The following is a 21,920-nucleotide window of genomic DNA, read 5'->3' as shown; positions in this document are numbered from 1 at the left end:
TGGAACAACCCTTCCATTTCTGAAAGTGAAAGTGTTAGTTGGTCAGTCATGTCCCACTCTTCACAACCCCATGAATCACAGCCCGCCAGGCTCCTCTGTCCATAGGATTCTCCAGGCAAGAATACTGGAGTGGGTAGTTTTTCCATTCTCCAAGGGATCTTCCCGACCCAGGGATCGAATCTGGTTCTCCTGCATTGCAGGCAGATTCTTCACCATTTGAGCCAAGCATACACAAGGGACCAGAAAAATACCCTTCCTTCTGCTTGAACTGGGGTCCACCTTAGCATCACTGGACCTGGGCCACATGGGCAAGAAGTCCTGGGTCTGCCTGCTGGTCCGTGGAACCCACAAGTGCAGCAGAGGAAGGCGCCGGCGGCAGGACACGGCACACTTATTTGGATTAAGACCCACCTTTGCAACTTGTAGGAGACAAAAACCAGTGGGAGACAGACATTCTCACAAACAAGAAAATGTTAGGAGTCAAATTTGGGCTATGGAAAAAGTTCAACAGGAAGAATGAGACAACTTTCTCAGTCCTCCGCTGGAAATCAGACGCAGACGGAAGAGTCTGGGAGTCCAAATTTGTGCAAGAGTAAATATTGGCACAAACAGGATGCAAGCGCCTGCTCCTCTCTGCTTCACAAGATTGGCAAAATGTCCCCAGAACTCAGAGCACTGACAATCCCGATGCATCTAGAAGTAATGATTTCATTCCAGCAGCATCGTCACCCAGGCTGCCAACCACGATATAATCATCAGAAAAATCCCCTCCTGTGATACAAGTCAAACAAAACTGTGGGGAATAACCACACCTCTTATTTACTCCTCTCGAAGCCCCACTTTAAGTGTCCAAGTTTCTTGGAGTGTTTGGGTGTGGCCCATAAATGCCATCCAGAGTGATTCTGCAGTGCCTCCCAGATGATAAACTGAAAAGTCTAGACACCAGTGGTTGCAGAGACTGACCATGCATGATGTCGGCAATGACACTGCTGACGTGGAACGTACATAAGACCTGGAGGGGTGACAGAGCGGTCAGAAGCTACTGTCTGGCAGCCAGCAGGAGTTTTCAGTGTGGGGAAATGTGCTCTAGAATAACATGTGTGATTTATTAAAAATTAGCTTCACTCTCCCATTGCAGGAACAAGATGGAGTGCTTTCTCCTAAGAAAAGGAGACAAAGGGAAAGGGCCCCATGTCATGGGGCCAAGTGCAGAGAGCGCTGGACAGAGTCAGGAGCCTGGAGGGGCTCCTGGGATCTGATCATTTCAGGGAGGTCATGAGTTCGATTCAAGTTCATGTAACAACCACATGTTAGAAGGTCCGTTGTGCACGAGATCTGAGTAGGAAAGAACCGTTCAGGACAAGGAAGAATGGAATATCTGCCCCCAAGAGGCTCAGGGGCTCACAGGAAATACTCAAAAGTAATGCCATAAATGCGCTATTACACCAACGGCTGTAATTGAAGATGGACGGTTGAGACAAGACGGAGGCAGAAAGATTAAATCGCCTTCTCCATTTACAAAGCAAAGCTCATGAAAGGTCAACCGAAAAATACATGCTTTCTTTTTTCTTGTCTGTTTCTCTAAAGAATATGGGCGCTGGACACTGGGAAGGAAATTTGGGGAAGAAAAAAAAAACAAGCTTTCATAGCTAAAGCTCAACAGGTACCCTTTTAAAATCTGGCAAGGATGGGACCAAATATTACGTTTTAATACATATCAGTAAGCACCCACTATCCAGAGTGTGGAGAAGAGCCAGATGTGGTCTTACCAATAATGAAGAAAAGAGAAAAAAGGAACAGGAATTTGGTCATGATTAAAGAAAAACACAGGAAGGCCTAAAGCTCTGATGGCAAACAACTCAATGCCTACGGTGGCCCAAGGCAGAGAACACACCCATGCTTAGAAGGCCAGGTGGGGACCACAGCAGACTAAAGGGAACCCTCTGTCTTCTTTCTGTTTCTTAAAGAAAAGCTGGAAGCCCGAGTTTACATGTCAAATCTTCCAATTTTTAAATACTGGAGCAAATAATCTTTTTTTTTTTTCAAAACAGGACTCAAACCAAACAGGACATTTCTGATGCCAAAGTCTGGCTCCTGGGCTGCCAGTTTGAGGCCCCTTGCCTTAAAGAGTGACTACAGAAAAACAAGTATAGTTCCTAACTGCCAGGGCCAGAGGAATAACGAGGAAAGAGCGTGATGGTCACTCAGGGAGGCCTGTAGGAAGATGAATCCAGTCCTGGGAAAAATAACCGAACCAGTAAAATGAAACTTCAGAGGCCTGTAGTATACCACTCACCACTGACACCTGCACAGCACTTCATATAGTCAGCCTTAGGGATCTGTGGGTTCTGAGCCCTCGGATACAGAGGACCAAGTGTAAAGACTTGAGCATCCTTGGATTTCAGTCCAGGGAAGAGAGACCTCCTGCACCAGTTTCCTTCAGATACCAAGGGATGACTAGTCATGATCAGATGACTACCTCATCTGATCTCCCCAACAACTCTCAGAAGTAGGCATCATTATGAACCCTATTTTAGAAGTAAAGAGTTTCTAGTTCAGAAGCCAGAGAAGGAACTTGTCTCCAGTCCCACAGTTATGAAAGGGCAATAGCATCAGGACTCAAGTCTGGGATGAGTACTTTTGCAGAATTTCAAAGAGAAGAACTCCAGGCTATCCTGATATACAGCCAGCCTTGACAACACCAGTCTAGCAAAAACTAATGTTCTCAACCAAGGGTGATCTTGCCCCCATCTCCTCCCAAGGGAGACATTCAACAATGTCTCCAGGTATTTTTGGCTGCTGTGCTGTGGGGAGGTGTGAAGGGTACCACAAGCATCTAGCAGATGGAGGTCAGGGATGCTGTTAAACATTCTACAGCATGCAGGACAGCTTCCTATGACAAAGAACTATCCAGCCCCAAGTGTCAATATGGATGAGGTTGAGACCCTGGTCAGACTCTAGCGCCTGGCTACTTAACTCAAGACCTGAGAATCAGCAGAATCAGCATCACTTGGGAGCTTGTCAGACATTCAGGCCCCAACGCACACCCACTGAATCAGCTTCTGTGGTTTAACAAGATCCCTGGGTGATTTGCGCATACCTGGAGAAGCACAGCCCTAGACCAGGCTTCCTTGGCCATGTCGGAATTTTAACATAGGAAGCAACCTTCACAGGAGACCATTGCATTATTTTGTACACGGCAACAGTGAGCAGTTGGCCCCGGGTCAGACAGCTTGCCCATGGCAATCTCTGATCTCAAATCCAGATCTCAAATCCCTGTCCTGCACTATCTCCAAGATGCCAGGCAGGACCAACATATGGCCTCTTTGTACAACTCTCTCATCTGCAAAGTTGATACTGACCTTTGGGGGTATCTTGGGGACTTTTTCTGAATCGTGAAAGGAATCGATTATCCTGCTGGCTGAGATTTTTTAAAATGATCTCAGAACACTGCATGGGATAACCATGTTCACCCACCACATTTGCCTGCAGATATTTTACAATGAAAGTGGACACACAGCTACCACAGTGGTGGACTCCAGTGGCCAGCAAGTAGCAGAGTTCTCCAAAATGACGGCGGCAGCTGATGTGGTCTTCCCCAGCGGCACCTGGGGAATAATGCTGAACCCGTTCCAGAGGAGTATTTAGAATTCAACGACAAGCGTAAAAGGCTTTACACGGAGGATTTACACAGATGAGGTCACGAGCAGGTTGTAACAGGGTTTGAGGCAGCTTAGTTCAGAATAATACAGACACACGTCAGAGTCCTTGCTGGATTTTTGCCCCCAACCTTGGGAAGAAGGGGAAAACAAATTCCTTCACGTATTCTCCCAGGCTCAGCTAAATGGACATATACTCTAGTTCCTGCATGGCCAAGGCAGTCCCAAGCAGTCCCTTAATCCTAGTATTTGCTAGAAACAACTGTTGTCACAGATGCCTTCAACAAAACACAGAACTCGGCATGCATCCAGAAGAGCCAGCAAAGTTGAAGAAAGTTCTGTAACAAATGAGGAGAGAAGCAAGAAACTGGAGGTGTTGCTGGTGTGTGGTGGCCAGCTAAAGTGAAACCAGAACACTGATGATGAGAGAAATCTCATATTTACCCCCCAAAATTAAGGTGAGGTGTACTTAGAGGCAAGAACACGTTTTTTGGAGCCTATGATTATATGCAAACTAAATCATACAAATAATTATGAGAGGCTGTTTGGGCATTGGCAGGGATAGATGGTGACCTGGTTTTTCCAGAGGCCATGGTCAAGAGGGAGAGGGATCTTAGGGTGAGTTCCATGGCTCTCCAGGACCCTCTGGGCACAGTTCACCCATAGGCACGACAGGGCTAGGAAGAGGGTGAGGCGAGTGAGGTATCACTCAGGGCCATGCCCTTGGCGGCTCACTCACCTCACCCTGGTGCGTGCGTGCGTGCATGCATGCGTGTGTATGCTCGGTCACTTCAGTCATGTCCAGTTCTTTGCGACCCTATGGACTACAACCAGCTAGGCTCCTCTGCCCATGGAGATTTTCCAGGCAAGAATACTGGAGCAAGTTGCCGTTTCCTCCTCCAGGGGATCTTCCCAACCCAGGGATGGAAACTGCATCTCCTGTGGCTCCTGCATTACAGGCGGATTCTTCACTGCTGAGCCACGAGGGAAGCCCACCTCACTCTAGACCCAGCCTCAAAGCATACACACCACCCGCTTCCATAAAGAACACTCATATTTTTGACTGAAAGCTTACACAGAGCAAAGGTGGTTGATTTTCATTTTAAGCCTAACCTTGTACTACAGAGAAAAATGAGGAAGCCATACTCCATCCCCAAAACCTCACAGAGGTGTCCTCATATTTCTGACAAAGAACTCAGCTAACTGACTTGCTTTCCAATCAGCATAGAGCCAGCTAAACCGGGCTGCTAGCTTCTGCTTCATAACGAAGCCAGTTTATAATAATGTCATTTATTATCCTGCTACAGAAATGGAATATTTTTAAAAGGGAGGAGACAGAGAATGTCTTCCACACATATGAAAAATATTTAAAAAGCCCCCAAATCACCAGAATATGTTAGGAGTTGGAACTATCAGAGGGGGAAAAAAAAAGTCAGCTTAAATTTAATAGACCGTTTAAATTCCTAGTTGACAGTAATTAAAGAGCAAGCAGTATTTCTTTAAACGGCTGCTAGACAGAACTTAATCCAATTTAGGTAATCACTAACCTTTACTATTTTTTTTTCTCTCTCTCTCTTTCTCTCTCCTCTAAATGGAATCCAAGGATTGATCTACAAAGGCCATAAACTGGCAAAGCATAAGAAAAGAATATTTAAAGAGAGAGAGAGATTGGGTGACTGTTACCTCAAAGAGCCAAGTCCAATTAAAACGGAAACAAGTCTGGGGCTCCCTAATATAAATTGACTATAACCTGGGGCTTCTAACGAGGCTTCCTCACAGCAGAAGCCAGGCCAAGAGAGGTGGCAGTACTGCCTCCCCCATTCTCCTGTTTCAGAACCTGCTGGGCAGGCTGATCACCAGGTCCTGCCCACCAGTGCGACAGCCAGCCCTTGCCAGACCAGCACCAGTAATTCTTATGGTCACAATACCTTCTGGGCCTCTCTCCTTCCATGGAATAACTACTCTCAGAATTACCCAGACTGTCCCTTCGGTTCCTCCAGTGTTCCCCCAGCCCCTGTCCTCTCATGTTAATGCTACCACACTGCTCTGATTCAGAAACTTCCATGTGAACAACTAGGACCTTCTTGAGATCTTGGGATCCTGGGTTTTTCATGGAAGGTCTTCAAAGACACATATCAGAATATACTAGAAAGAACAAGGGGCTTGAGTTAATAGCTGTGTGACATCAGGAAAATAATTAACCTCTCTGAGCCTTCGTTTTTCACATCTTAAAATAGGGAACACTATCTACCTGTTTGATTGTTGAGAGGTTCAAATAACATTACCATGACTGTACCTAGCTCACAGTAACTGCCCAGTAAATAAATTGGCTCCTTTAACTGTACAAGTTTTAAGATAAACCTTGAATCTCCAGCCCCTGCCCAAATCATGAATTAACTCAAGTTCACTGCTGATGCTCGATCATTGCTTTGCATCACTTAGCTCCAAAGGGGACTCTTCCCTTCTAAAACAGTACCTTCTGCTCATCAGGGTACCACTGTCTCTGTTCCCAAATTATTAAACTCATAGCCTGTAGAAAACCCACAAAATATTTTATTCCCAACACTCAGCCACTGAAATATTAATTTATAATAAATGGTTAACAAATGATACTTTCTATAAGCATTGCTTTTAGCAAGAATTTACATTTTGCATATACAGAGGCAACTCTAGGGAACAAACTTTAAATGATGAACCCAACACAGTAGAGATCTTTCAGAAGGCCTCACACTCTATATTTCTCACATCAATTCTGTATCAATCTACCTCTGCAAAAAAAAAAAGGTGAAAATGAAAAAGGCTACAATTCAAGTTTCTGTGTATTCTATGCATACAATGGCCGTACAAAAGGAATGACCAAGGAGACTATTCACATGGACACCTACAAATTCCCTAGGATAGAGAACTCATTAAGAAATCCACAAAGTCCTTATTGATTTCAATTTTCTACAGATGAATGCTTGAAATACTGCACGTACATTGTTAATAAACAAAGTGAAGATTATGACATTAGGTCTGGATCCCCAGAATCATATTTTCAAATACCAGTGTGATGGTTTTTAAAGATAAGACTAGGATTTTTTTCCCAGTGATTGAGTCACTCTATGATATTTAAAAGAAAGAAAAAAGAAAAGCCACCAGTTAATCAACTATAAAATGATCTTATCAATAACTGAGGCCCTGAAAGGAAAGACATCTTCAGAGCTGGCTGGCACTTCAAGGCTGGAGTAACAGATCTGGAACCCATTCTCAGCTCCATTCCAAGGTGTGTGTGCCTGTTACTGAGTCCAGGCTCACTCTGCTTGCTGCACAGAGGTCAGTGAATCCAAGAGGCAAGGTGTTAAGGCAAGAACACGACTTTATTTGGAAAGTCGCCTGACCAAGATGGCAGACTAATGTCTCAAAATAACCATCCTGTCAAAGTCTGGATGCCAGATTCTTTTATGCATCAGTGATGGGGGGTGGTGAGGAAACAAACTAAAAAGGCCATTTACTCTCGCAAGTATCTCCTAGAGTAGCAAGCCTCAGACAGGGTGATGTGTTAACTTCTTCCTTCCTGCCATCTACAGGTGGAAGAGTTCTGAATAAAGGCACTTTAGCTTAACAGTCAAGCGGAGGGGCAGGATTCTCAGAGGCAGGCCATTATGTGTAGTTATAATAACAAAAGAAATAGACCTAGCAGGGAAGAGTCCCTGTTACTTGACTTTGGACAAAGATGCTTTTGAACTGTGGTGTTGGAGAAGACTCTTGAGAGTCCCTTGGACTGCAAGGAGATCCAACCAGTCCATCCTAAAGGAGATCAGTCCTGGGTGTTCATTGGAAGGACTGATGTTGAAGCTGAAACTCCAATACTTTGGCCACCTGATGCAAAGAGCTGACTCAGTGGAAAAGACCCTGATGCTGGGAAAGATTGAGGGCAGGAGAAGAAGGGGACAACAGAGGAGGAGATGGTTGGATGGCATCACCAACTCAATGGACATGCGTTTGGGTGGACTCCGGGAGTTGGTGATGGACAGGGAGGCCTGTTGTGCTGCAGTTCATAGGGCCGCAAAGAGTCAGACACGACTGAGCGACTGAACTGAACTGAACTGAAGTCCTCTAAGCCTCAGTGGACTTATCTATGTCATGTGAAAATGATACTATTTATCTCATTTTTTGGGGTGCAGATTATATATCAAAGTTTCTTAGTGCAAAGTTTGATATAATAAGACTTCAAGAGGTGTTTGTCCCCCTCCCCTTTTATAAAATAAAGAAAAACATTTTTGAAATGTTCAAACACAGACCATTGTTGAAATTTCACCCATTTGAAATAAAAACACAACCATGACCCTCTGGATCTGAAAGAAATTAAGTCTCCTCATTGAGAAATAAGCTTGTTTAAACTAAGCCCTTGAGCAATAACCAGGTCAAATAATCTTATTTCTAATACCTTTCTTTTTTACACTACTAAGGGTTCTGGTTGTAACAATCGTCGAAATACTGAAAGGATGATGGTTGGAGTTGAACAAAACCAAAGACAACTTTGTGGATTAACCAAGCATTGTTTCCTTTATCTGCTACATTCTACAAAAACACTTGAACAGCTCTCTTGGTCAGATTCTTGGGCTCAATACAACCAGAAAAGCCCCACCAGCCAGGTTCCACAGAGAGGAGCGTTGCACTTCTTAGTCCTACTAGGAAACTCACAAGAAACTAAATTTAAAATGTGGCTAAATTAGTTCCTGTAAGTGCCTGTAAGTGCCACCTCGCCTTCTGATACAGGTGCTGTTTCTGTTGTCAGTTACAGCGCCTCCCGCACACCTCTCAGCAACCCCGCCCCAGCAATTTACTAGAGCACAGTTCCATGACATTTTGCAGCATGCAGGCCAGTGATATGTCATGACTGCACCCACAGTGGTCAGGATCACTAAAGGGAAATAAAAAGGGCCACCTCTGAGGTTTGATCAGCAAGCACCTTTTGGTGGGGAAGGGGGAGGCGGGCGCGGAAGATGGAGACAATCTGGAGTTGGAGTCCTTGACCGCTTTGGTCGTTTGCAATGGGTCGTTTGGAATGGGTCGTTTGGATCTGCACGTATCGTGTGGGCAATAGGTCTAGAACTCTACCCAGCAGGAATGTCTGGAGGTTCCAGCCCAGAACTTTTTCCAAGTGGGTCTCCGGAGCAGATGTGCCTCTGAGCCACCTCGCGTGAGCCTTCCGTCCCGTGGGGCGCATCGCAGTAATTGAAACCTTGCATACCGCAGGACTGCAGTGGTGTCTATAAATACTCACCGCCTTACTGCTGACCAACAAAACGCGGGCTCCCGGCACCGCGGGGGAAGAGGCGGTGGCATGTGACCCAAGGCGGAGGCTAGGTAGAACAGGGGAAAACCCTACTGCCAACCAGGGAGGCACCCCAGAGCTGATTCCTGAAGCACGGTTGCAAGTACAGAACCCGGTCTGATCCTGGGCGGCCGCCCCTCGGAAAAGGGGGAGAAAGCTGGAACCAGAGTCGAGAGGCAGGAGTGAAGATTCCAGACCGCCCCCCTGTGCTCGCAATGAGCTCTGCGTGCGCGCACAGTAGGCGCACAGGGGAAAGCCTCCCCAAAACGCGGGCGGGCGGGAAAGATGTAGCGGAAAGGGGATGCAGCTGGCGAGGAGAGCCGCCCGCCGGGCCGAGGTCTCCGCGGGCTGCTCCCCGGCCCGCCCCAGTCTGCGGAGCGCGCACTTCCAGCGGCGCTTGGGACAAAGCGGCTCCCTTCCCTGGCCTCCCCTCCCAAGCCTCTCTCCGAAAAGAAGGGGGAATAGTAGGAAAAGATGGGGGTGTTTCGGGGCGCCGAATCGCCCGCGCCCGAGTAGGGGCAGCTCTTGAGATTTGCACCTCAAAGGGGCCAAAGGGGAGAACCAGAGAGACCGACAAGCAAACTTTCTTTTTCGATCTCCAGGCATAGCCTGGGTCCTAGGATCGGCGGCGTCCCTCGCCCATCCTAAGCCACGACGCGGGGATCGTTCCTCCCCTCCCCGCCCCCACCCCCCCACGGTGATCGCGAGCCCAGTCCTCTGTGCCCGCCTGCAGCGTCGGATCCGAGGACCCTTAACCACGCGAGGGCCCCCACCCGGTTGCCCCCAGATGTAACGCTTTCCCCAAGCCCCCTCCGCGAGCCCCGCCGGATTGTGCCCGGTGTGCCGGGCGACTGTGTTCTCAATCCCGTGCCGCTGCTGAGCCTAAGGCTCCAGCCCCTCCCGAGTCACCTCGAGTCAACGCACCCCCGAAGCTCGCCTCCGCCGCAGACTCTGCACGCCCGGGGAAAAGTTTCCGGTCTTCCCGAGAAAGTTTTCTCACCCGCGAGCAATGAGCGACCTAGATGGCTCTCGCCACCGCGCGGTGCCCAGCTCCCTCTCCTCCCTCCTCTCCCGGCTCGGCGGGGTCCTGTCCAGCCTCAAGTCCTCTCCGGCGCGAGTCCACAATCGCGGTGGCGGCGGAGCTCCCGGACCCGAGCTGGTGACACGTTTCCCTCCTCGCTCATCTTGCGACCTCCCCCTCCTCCTCCCACCGCCCCCCGCTCCTCCTCCTCCCGCTTTTCCTGTCCTGTGCTCATCGCTTTAGTTTCTCTCCAGCAGCTCGCACCCCACCCCACCTCACCCCATCCCACTGCTCCTCCCTAGCAGCAACTCTCACCCGGCTAGGGAGGGGGGCGGTGCAAGGGGAAGGGGTCGCCTGCACTTCGATCCAGTGCAACAATTTCAGGAAATGCAACGCTTGTAAAGCTGGGGAGGATGCAACAGGTCATGGGAGCTTGGCGCTGCGCTTCCCTCACACAAGAGGTCTCGAGACCCCCCAGCCACCCACCCCCACCCCCACCTCCACCCCCACGAAAAGAAACTCTACCGGGATGCCAAGGGCGTGATTCTAGGGCTCAGTGGAGGGCTGGAGCCTGGGATTTCTGTCATTGCGTTAAGGGACAATCCTCAGGCCGGTTCCAGAAGTTAAGTGCATTAATGGAAATATAATTCCAGTGAAGTCTCTACCTTAGATTTGGTAAACTTTTTTTTTTTTTTCCAATTTCTCACTTCTCTTTCCAGCTGAAGGTTTAGTGAATTGGAGGGTCCTTCAGAGTTTGAAACAACCGAAAGCCAACCGATCCCCAAATTAAAAACAATGAAAAACTATTTTCAAAACTGTTTTTCTTTTGCAGGTGTTAAGAATTTGATGCAGCTGTTCTCAGGACTCACTGGCTTGCATAATTTCACCCTATGGCTGAGCAGGAAATACTTTACAAATAGGCTCGTTCACACATCACACTTAGGCTTTGAAACCACAGTGACATTTGCTGAAAAAAAGATGTCTTTTTATGTCAAAACTGAGAAAAAAATTCTTGTTTATTTTGAGCAGTGTGACCTTATGAAAGGGTTGCTGGTCAGAATGTGCCCAAAGGGGGTTTCATGAAGCTCCGGGTGCTCCCCTTGTCCAGAGATATCAGATAAAGCTAAAGTGTTCTCAGCAAACCTCAGCAGGATGAAGAGACTTTAAATCCCATCCCAGGAATCACAGACAATGAAGGAGACTGGACAAAGCGCGTGCCTGGGATCAGAAGGCTTGAGAGCGCAGTGGTCAATGAGGGGAACTGGGAACTGCAGTCAGTTACACTGACATTTTCTATTTCATGTTCAGTGCTCCCATTTCATTTAGTTTATGTTTTCCAATTTCTCCATCTCTTCTGGTTTTTTTTTGATGTTCTTTCTCAAGCCTTTATCAAGTGCAGTAGAAAAGCTTTTGTATACATATATATAGTATGTATAATATATGTATTTTAGAAAACATGAATTTTTGCCTAGCTAAAAAATTTATGACAATTTTGATTCTCCTTGTTTGACTTAGTATGAATAAAATGCTAGGTTTCTAATTTAAAAGAAAATAGATACACAAGCAACAAAGATATACTGTATAGCACAGGGAACTATAGCCAATATCTTGTAATAACCTATAATGGAAAATAATCTGAAAAATAATATATGTGTATACATATTACTGAATCACCTTGCTGTATACCTGAAACATTGTAAGTCAACTACAATAAAATATATATATTAAAAATTTTTTTAATGAACTAGCAATCAAAGTCAGTAGGATAGAGAAGCAAAAAAAAAAAATAGATTACTAATAAGGACCTACTGTATACCACAAGGAACTCTACTTAATGCTGTATAATGGCCTACGTAAGGAAAGAATGTAAAAAAGAGTGGATATATGTTTATGTATAACTGATTCACTTTGGTGTATACTTGAAACAAACACAACATTGTAAATCAACTATACTCCAGTAAAAAATTAAAAAAAAAAAAAAAAGCAGTTGTGTAGAGCAGTTGAGAGCCAAAGCCTGGAACCAGAGGTCAAGGGTAGTCACCCACCCTTTCTGACTAGTTGCAGAATATTAGCCAAGTTATTTAACCACTACGCTTCAGTGTACACCTATGCAAACGAGGATAAAAGTAGTAGCTATCTCAGGCTTGTTATGAGGATTTAACGAATTCATACAGAGAAAGTGCTTAGAATCTCTGCTGAGATTCAACAGACACTATTATTATTACTGTTATTATTCTGCAGGTCTGGGAAGTGGAAAGGGAGTCTTTGTTTAATGAGGCCTTCCCTATGCAGTCTATTTAAAATTGTAACTCACTCTTCCCTCCCAATCCCCCTCATTCAACTCTACTTTTTCTTTTCCATCTATTACCATGTAACATTTTATGTGACTTTTTTTTTTTTTATTTAGAGGATGAAATAGACAATAGACTCAATAGACATGAGTCTGAGCAAACTCTGGGAGGTGGTGAAGTATATGGAAGCCCAGCATGCTGCATGCAGTCCATGGGGTTGCAGAGTTGGACATACTTAGCGACTGAACAACAATGAATTATCTCTCCCATCACCTCCTGTTTCCATACTAGAACATCAGCTCTTCAAGAACCTGGATTTGTTCTGTTCACTGATATTATCCAAAATCCTAGGAGAGTGCCTGGCATATTTGCTGCTACCCAGTAAATAGTGTATGAAATAATTCGTGAACAGATTTCATCTAGCAAATATATGCTGTACTGGTTGCCGATGGGGGGTTGGACTCTGTGCCGTAAGAAAAAACTTAATTACTGGGCCTATCCAAGAATAAAAGAGGCTCCCTCCAAAAGAAGCACACTCCCTGGTAAAGAGAAATATTCACAATACAGGTGATGCCAGCATGGTGTGGATGCCATAAAAGAGTATTCAAGGATTGGAAGGAAGGTTTAAAGAGGTTAGAGACTTCAACTCTAAGAAGTTGCCAATTTTGTAAACAGAAGTTTCTAAAAATTAGAAGGGGCCAACATTTTGGTGCAAATGAGAGCTTTGCTCTAAGGCCTATTGATACCAATATATTATACTTGTTACCACTCAAAATTTCACCAAAATTCTACCTAAATGCAATGGAACATTGCCTTTTCTTATTAAGAAATAGAATTTTGTTAGGAGAAACTAATACAGTTTATTCTATTTAAACATTTGTTTATGGAGGAGAAAATTTTCATTCTTTATTAGATACATCAGGTACACAGTTTACCATGGCCACAGCTTCTGAAGTGGAAGTTGGTCCAATCAAGTTTCCTGCTGAAAGGGTAGGCCTTAGGCAGCCTCAGTGGGCCCTGATCCAAAAGTAGCCAAACTCTGTGACAAACTTCTCTGAGGAACTCTGGCCTCAAAAGGTATACTGAGTGAATCAGTTTCCATTTCAAGAATGTAAACACACACACACACACACACACACACACACACATACACGTAGCTAGTATCCAGAACAAGAGCTGAAATGTCATGACTTTATCTGAACTCTAGTGTCTAATCACTGCAGATTGGCTGTCTGTAGACCAACTAGATATATATTAGATGTATACTGTTTGAACCCCGTGGTGACAACACTTTTGAAATCACTTGCCAACATGTAAAAATCAGAAAACTTCATGCAAAAATATGGATTTTCAGCTTGCTTTGAAAACTCTGGACTACTTGGCATTGTCCATGGTGGAGGCCTGCACAGCCACAATTAGCTGGTGCCATGGTCCTTCTCTTCTGTTAAACAGGGCATGCACTTTCCACTTTGCACAATCCCAGCCACTCCCTACTCTCTGCTTCTCTTATTCCCAGCCTGCTTCACCCACTTCTCTGGCACCCGGTCGCAGCTAGAAAAGGGATGCTGGCATATTGTCAGAGGCGCCAGAGGTCTGAGTCAGCAGAATTTATGCTAGCGTTCAAACCATTTTTCTCCCAGCCAGAGAACCCACTTCTAAACAAAACTTTGCTTGGAATCACAGAATTTGAATGCTGCTGAGGGAGAGGAAGCGATGGGGTAGATATGGAGGTGAGTGAGCATCAAGATGGGGAGCAGCTGAGGCCTTTGCTAGGGCTGCCTTGGGATCAAAGCCACCATCCAGTTCTGCTCTTTTGGGAAGCCTGTTGTTTCTACTTTCCTCTGTTCCCATGACAGTCCTGCCCCTCCCAACTCATTCTACCCCATCCTACCCCCGAAAGCCTAATCAGACCAAGTTCAAGAAGCGTTAGGTGATCTGTCTACAATTATACACAAGCAAGAAAAGACAGGGCAGCCAATGCCAATTCAGAGCTCCTGTTTTATACTGTACTCCCTCTTATTCTGATTAAGTGCTTTCATCTTTAAATAATAATTAAATTGCTTCAATTTACAGAATCACAGCTGTTAGTACCCTAAGGATCTGGTATACAATAGGAATAAAATAAATGTCTGTTGAATTTAGGTGTTTAAGGTCTGATTTCCAATTCAGACCTCCTTCCATGACACCTCAAGTTCTCGTATTATAGCATAGAAGTCTTCCAATGAAGAGAAAGATCATGTCCTTCCATAAGTTTTCTCCTCTTTATAAATAGAAAATTAGAGGCTCATAAATTCCAAAATCTTTTGCTAATGCCAGGTACAGAGTTTGTGAGGAGAATAGGTAGATGCCCAGGCACAGGCAGTATTAGAACACAGTTTTTCAGGTCCTGAGAGCTCTGGTCATAAAATGAGTTAATGTAGTTACTCATGATAAATACCAGTCTAGATACAGAACTTGCGTAAGCCCTCAATATACATATATCCACAGCACTGCACCATCCATAAAAACAGAATCATTTGAAAAATAAGCTCAGCATCTGATCTAACACTGGGGTGTAAAATCAGTGACCTTTGTTACAGCAGGAGGACTTAGCACACAAATGAGAAATCTTGCCCGCTTTCTGTTCTCTTTTTAACTTCCACAGTAATACTGAGAACCTTAAAGTCTGTGTATTGAAAGAATTTTGGATGACACAAAAAGCTGTCTTTGTCTTCTCATTCTTTTCTTGATAGCAATGGGCTGTTTCTGTTATGTTGTTTTTTTCCAGTTATTTTTGTCTTTTAGTATTGGGAAGTGCCTCTCCTACAGTCTAAAAGGAGAAAGTGAAAGTGTTAGTCGCTGAGTCCTATCTGACTCTTTGCGACCCCACGGACTGTAGCCCACCAGTCTCCTCTGTCCATGGGATTCTCCACGCAAGAACACTGGAGTGAGTTGCCATTTCCTCCTCCAGGGGATTTTCCCAACCCAGGTATGGAACCCACGTCTCCTGCATGGCAGGCAGATTCTTTTACTATCTGACCCACCAGGGATCCTCAAGGGGCTGGTATGTAATTCTGAAGGTATTTTGAGAATAACTTGAATGAGCCAATCTTAAAAGTGAAAAGAACTTTAGCAATCCTACACAAGTTTTCCCTGGATAATCCAGATTTCAATTATTCCTTTCCACAATTCCAAGTCAGTCAGTTGGTGGACAAATATTGAGCCGTCACTTATTGTTGTCAGATACTGGGAAGGCCACAGCAAACAAGAAAGACAAAACATCTATGGTCTAAGGAACAGAAAACAATAAACATGAAAAGGAACACATAAAGGTGACTTCATGTAATTTCAGGTATTGATCTGTGCTATGATGAGGATCAAATGAGGCATTAGGGTGAATCAGAGGGAAGAAGAGAAATGCTTTATCTATGATTATCAGGCATGGTCTCTCAGAGAAGGTAGCTCTGGAGTTGAGATTTAAATGACGACAAGAGGGGGACTTCTCTGATGCTCCAGTGGTTAAGAATCCACGCTTCCTCTACTGGGGGAGTAGGTTTGGTCCCTGGTCAGGGAACTCAGATCCCACATGTCATGTGGTGTGACAAAAAAAAAAAAAAAAAGACTGAAAAAATAATGACAAGAGGCAGACCTAGGAACAGAAGAATGTTCCAAAAGAAGAAATGGCCAGTGTGGATGCCTTGAGTCGAGAAGAAGTCTGGCAAATTAGAGGGATTAAGAAGAAGGGCAGGATGGTTGAAGCCCAGCAAACAGGTCCAAGAAAAAAGATCAAGGTCAGATCATATGGGACCTGATAAGTCATGGTAAGTTGGGTCACAGTGGAAAGTTATTGGAAGGTTTTAGAAGGTAGGATGTGATGTGATCTGATTTCTGTGTTAGAAAGATCCCTCTGGCTAATACATGGTGGATAAACCAGAAAAGTAGCAGAAGTGAAGGGCTGGCAGTCCCTTTAAAGAGGTGACTGCAGTAAACGAAAGAAGAGGTGATGAAGCTTGGATTAGGTTTGAAGCAAAAATGTTTGTAAGACATTAGAGATGATGGCACTTTCTAATGGACGTATGAAGAAATGACAGACATCATGGGATATGCTTCCACTCTTTGTTAGAGCAACGGGATGGAGAGTGATACCATCTACTGGCATGGGAAGGACAGGATGGAGGCTGAGGTTAGAAGGAGAATTAGTATGTCTGCTTTAGCCATGTTATGTTTGAAACGCCTAACGTGAGAGCCAAGCAGAGATGTCAAAGAGACGCTGGAATATATGAGATGGCATTTAGAGTTAGAGAGAAAAATAAGAGCCCTCTCAGTGTATATAGATGGTACTGAAAACCAAGGGACTAGGTCTGAGGACTTGGAGAGTATGGATGGAAAAGAGAAATCGGGAAGAATAGAGGAGTCTAGTAAAAGAGGAGGAACCAGCAGAAGAATGGAAAGAAATGAGCTTCTAACGAGACAGGGAAATCCTAGAATGTGTGATACAGAAACTTCAAGAAGATGTATGAAGAAGGAAGGATTGATCAAGTATGTTCAACACTGTCAAAAAGTGAGTTAAAATGAAAACAGAATTAACGTTTCTTTGGCAAAATGTAGGTTGATGCTGATCTTGATAAGGGTTCTTTCAGCGGAGTGGAATGGAAGGAAATTCCATCAGAGTGAGCTGGGAAGAGAAAGAAAATCAAAGTGGAGACGGGGAATACTAACAACTCTTTCAGAGTTTTGTTATAAAGGGGAGCAGAGAAATGGGGCTGTACCTAGAAGGTACAGAGTCAAAAGACAGTCTGTTGGTTTGATTGTCTGACAGTTAATTTATAAATGGGTGATAAACAGCAAGACATGTTTTAAAGGTTGATGAGAATTATCCAGTAGAGAGGGAAATTGATTTATATCCCTACACACATTTTGGTGGGAGGGAATAGGGAAATAAATGCTCTCGTTGAACACATCCTCCAAACATGGCACCATTTAAACACATTTTAAATGCAATACATTGACATGTTGAGACTATGACGAAAAGATGCCAGAGGAAGCAATGCGGAAGTAAGATATGGACACGCACAGAGAAGGTTCTCACATGACAGCTTCTGTATTACATAACTGCAAAAAGCATCAGTCACTTAGACCACAGCGTGAATGATGTCTTTCGGGACTTGTGCAATATGACAGACTTGAACTTAAGATTGTTTGGGCTAGGACTTCCCTGGTGGTCCAGTGATTAAGAATCTGCCTGTCAGTGCAGGGGATACGGGTTCAACCCCTTTTTCGGGAAGATTCCATGTGCCAAGGGGCAACTCAGTCCATGTGCCACAACTGCCAAGCCCGTGTGATGCTACTGCTGTAGCTTGCACACCCGAGAGCCTGTGCTCTGCAACAAGAGAAGCCACCTTAATGAGAAGCCCATGCACTGCAACTGGAGAGTAGCCCCCTCACAACAAGAGAAAACCCAAGTAGAGCAACGAAGACCCAGTGCAGCCAAAAATAAATAAATAAAAATTAAAAAAAATTGTTTGGGCTAGATCCATAAAGTATGTATATACATATACATATAATATACCTATACATTTTTTAAGTCCCGGGACGAATGGCATTGTTTTACATTTCTGCAAATCTCTCAACTTCCAGCTTAATGGAAGACAGCTGGATTCTTCTACACTCCTGCATTCAATCTGTTGTGTTATCGCACATCACGGAGCCTCTGGAAAATTCCACAGTAGATTTGTGAGAGAAGGAGAGCAAAGAGGCTAATAGTATCTTAATGCTATGATGAAAACACTTCTTGACTTATGGATCTCTGACAGGGTTTTAGAGGCTCCCTGGGGTTCCTTAACTACGCTTTGAGCATCACTGTTCTGAATGAACACTGGTTCTCCCCTGAGGCCCTTCCCTCCTCCAAAATCTTCTCAGATGGAGGCGGTTTCTCCCCCACAGTCCTTGTATCCCTGGACTTCAAGGGAGCGTGTTTGTTTTCTCTGTTCCTTGTGCCACTTCCAGACCACAGTCCCTCCCTAAACATCCCATCAAACCATCAGACCATCCTACCCACTCTCCCTCCTTGTTGTGGTCAATGCAGTCTCCCAGTTAGCCTCCTCTTTCCTCGAAGCCTTGACTCTTTGTTCAAGGTCACTCTGCCTCTGATGGTTTCAATATCCAGTCAATATCCATTGAAGAATTATCTTGGTGATTTCAATATCCACAGAAAGACTTCTTCCAGTATCCTGGAAGCTCAGTTCCTTAACCCCAGTTTCAATGACCTTTCCCTTCATTCTACCACAGCCACCCACGCTGATGGTCAGCCTTGACCTTGTCATTTCCTATCACCACCCTGACCGGCTCTCTAACTTTCCACTTCTCTCCCTCTAGTTCCCTGCCTCTCATAATTCTTCAACTCACTGGGATGTATTGGGTTGGCCAACAAATTCAACTTTTTGGACAGCCAAACAGTATCTTTTCATGGCACTTAACCCTTCATATCCTCACTTCTCTCCTCGTTCAGCTTAGAGTCCATCATCATATTAACTTCTTCCCATACATCCTAGACTCCTTCGCACCTTTCTCATTTCATTGCTTTGCTAAATTAAGGTTGTTTCATCAAATTCACCTCTGCACAGTGCCTACATGGAGAAGGAAATGGCAACCCACCCCAGCATGCTTGCCTGGAGAATCCCAGGGACAGAGGAGCCTGGTGGGCTGCTGTCTATGGGGTCGCACAGAGTCAGACATGACTGAAGTGACTTAGCAGCAGCAGCAGTGCCTACATCAATATAAACATAAGTGGAGAAATACAGGCAACTGTGTATCCACATCCATCACCCTCCGGGGCCCTTAATGCTGCTCAGCACCCACACCAAATGTGTCTAGTCTTTTCACACTTCTATTGTCTCCTACATTCCAAAGTTTCCCTCCACATCCTCGCTCTCATCAGAGAACCTTCCTTCCTTCTTTGCATGATAATATAGGAACATCTAACAACAATTTCCACAATGCTATGGACAGAATGCTTGTATCCCCCCAAATTCATATGTTGAACCCTCAATCCCTGATGTGACGGTATTTGGAGGTGGGCCTTTTAGGAATTAATTAAAGTTAGATGAGGTCATGAGGTTGAGACCCTCGCGAAAAGAAAAACGCCTAAATAGAGAAAAGGACACAAAACTGAAATGTCTGTATGTCTCACTGTCTCTTTCTCTGTCTCACTCACTCTCTCCACCAAGGAAAAGCCACATGAAGACACAGCAAGATGGCGGCATCCGCACGCTATGCAAAAAGCCCTCACCAAGAGTCAAACCTGCTGGTTCCTTGATCTTGGACTTCCTGGCCCCCACATCTGTGAGTAAACGGATGTCTGTTGTTTAAGGCCCCAAGTCTATGGTATTTGTTATAGCAGCCTGACACATTTATCGCCACTGCTGTACCTATCCCCTTGCTATAATTAGCAGCCATATTCTGCCTCACTTCTGTTGCTGGAGATGAACCGCCAATGCCGATTCTGAGGCTAAACCCTCCATTGTGCAACCGATCCCATCCCTCACATTCCCCATCTCCTAGTGGAGCTGGTAGGATGTTCCCCTCCCCTCCCCTTCCAATTTATTTAGAGCAAAACACCTTGAAAGAGTTTTCCATATTCATCGTTGCTAATATGTCTTTTCTTTTTCATTCTTTGACCCTCTCCAATCAGGCTTTCGTGTTCTCTATTCTGCCGGAACTACTTGTCCGGGTTATCCATGACTGCCATGTCACATAGGAACTCAAATACTTGTTGAATGAATGAATGAATTATCCCATGGTGAGGATCTCCCAACAGAAAAGTCACACATGTATACATGTGCACAAACAGACACACACACATAGATAGAGGGCAAGGGGGAGAGGGAGGGAGAGAGAGAAGGATGGAGAGAGAACTCTTTCTGGCCCCAGATCCTACAAAGCCTGGCTTGGCCTTATGTCTGTGAAAGGCCTCTTTTATTTAAGAACAGAGTATGGGTAAGGCTGTCTTCTGTAACATAGTTATCTTGACCAAAACAGTCCTCCCTTCTAGGATAATCCACATCTTACAGTCGAGAAATGTTCCCTTGTGGGGAAGAAGCTTAAACTTTGATCTAGACTAGTATTAAGAGCATTATTTCAGGTTGGGCTTCCCACGTGGTCCAGTGGTAAAGAATCCACCTGCCAATTCAAGAGATGCAAGAGACTCAAGTTTGATCCCTGGGTCAGAACGCACCCCTGGAGTCGGAAGTGGCATCTCGCTCCAGTACTCTTGCCTGGGAAATCCCATGGACAGAGGAGCCTGGTGGGCTACAGTTCACAGAGCTGCAAAGCATTGGCCACGACTGAGCACGCACACACGCATGTCATTTCAGGGCAGTTCCGTAATCCATGAGTCTCAGTTGCAGATACATCCTGGTTTTCAGGGATATCAGAAAGTCTAAATGAAGCTTATGAGAGATATGTGAAATATTTGGCATAGTGCTTGTCACACTGTAGGACATTTACTAGCAATAGAAAAGTAATGAGGTGCCATATTCAAAGCAAGAGACTGTTGGTGTTTATTGTCCATAACATTTGTTTCCCTTGATAAATAATCCCAATTCCTTCACGGTAAAGTCTAGTATTGTGCTTGATTTCCAATTTGGTTCACATGTGTTTCGACCTTTCTTTATACTCCAGTGCTTACTGTATTACTACAATGCAAATACACTCTTATATTTAAAAAAAAGTACTGTTGAGTATAAAGGAGACTTTTACAAGTGGTCCAAGAATATGGCAATAAAATGGTAATTCTATTTTTTTTTTTTTATTATTATTATTTTTTTTCCCAGTGGGTTTTGTCATACATTGATATGAATCAGCCATGGATTTACATGTATTCCCAATCCCGATCCCCCCTAAAATATGACTTTCACATGCTCCCACTTCAAAAATAGATAAAAATAAGGAGCAGAATCACATAAATGTAACAACAAAAGATAGTAGTCTGCATTCCAAAGACAAATGGAAAAAGCAGCAATGAGTTTATGCTAATTTCTGTTGGGGTAGGCAGAGGGAGAGGAGGAGGATAGGAAGAGGAGTGTTAAGGAGGATAAAGAAAAAGGGGGAGGGAGGACTTCCCTCATGGCTCAGTGGTAAAGAATCTGCCTGCCAGTGCAGGAGACGCGGGTTGAGTCCCTGATCGGGGAAGATCCCACATGGCCTGTGCTCCAGAGCCCGGGAACAGAAACTAGTGGGCCCACGGGCCCCAACTACTAAAGCTCAAGTGCCCTAGAGTGCGTGCTCTGAACAAGAGAAGCCACCGCGATGAGACCCTGTTCACCACAAGAAGAGAGTAGTCCCTGCATGCCAAAACTAGAGAAGAGTCTGCGCAGCAGCAAAGACCCAGTCCAGCCAAAGACAAATAAATAAAATTATTTTTTCAACAGGCAAAGTAAAAGAGATGGTCTTGTCCAGCGAAAGACTGCTGGCCAAGAGAGTCTGTCTAGGCTATAGTCAAAAGGCCTGATTGGAAAAAATCCCTCAAGGCAATCTATCCCTCTTTCCTTAGAATCATCACCCATCTCACAAGTCTCTAACCACTGAATTCAGTATCCTGGGTGCCATGATGCAGCCACAAGGTGTATCCCATGCAAAGTAAGCTTCTGAGG

At 44.8% G+C, this 21,920-nt stretch overlaps 1 protein-coding gene and 1 long non-coding RNA gene across 9 annotated transcripts in view; one reads left to right on the top strand and one right to left on the bottom strand.

Annotated features, from left to right (window-relative positions):
- PRR5L (proline rich 5 like) overlaps nt 1-10,684 on the bottom strand; it is an 82,290-nt gene extending 71,606 nt beyond the window's left edge. For 2 of the 7 annotated variants that reach the window (XM_061152075.1, XM_061152134.1), the window contains exon 1: nt 9,904-10,139. The gene's annotated coding sequence lies outside the window, so the exon portion shown is untranslated. Of the gene's footprint in view, nt 1-9,888; nt 10,140-10,315; nt 10,334-10,525; nt 10,613-10,665 lie in introns of those variants that run through there. The other 5 variants (XM_061152121.1, XM_061152112.1, XM_061152127.1 and 2 more) reach the window with 5 other exon arrangements.
- A 3,208-nt stretch (nt 10,685-13,892) lies between these two features.
- Nucleotides 13,893-21,920, top strand: part of LOC133054896 (uncharacterized) — a 64,808-nt gene continuing 56,780 nt past the window's right edge. For both annotated transcript variants that reach the window (XR_009692530.1, XR_009692529.1), the window contains exons 1-2: nt 13,893-14,021; nt 19,497-19,611. This is a non-coding gene — a long non-coding RNA (uncharacterized LOC133054896). The remainder of the gene's footprint in view (nt 14,022-19,496; nt 19,612-21,920) is intronic.

Source organism: Dama dama, chromosome 1, assembly GCF_033118175.1.
Source record: "Dama dama isolate Ldn47 chromosome 1, ASM3311817v1, whole genome shotgun sequence".
In the NCBI taxonomy this organism is placed as follows: Eukaryota; Metazoa; Chordata; class Mammalia; order Artiodactyla; family Cervidae; genus Dama; species Dama dama.
Note: the sequence above shows the minus strand (reverse complement) of the source record. Positions and strands in the feature narration are given on the sequence as shown.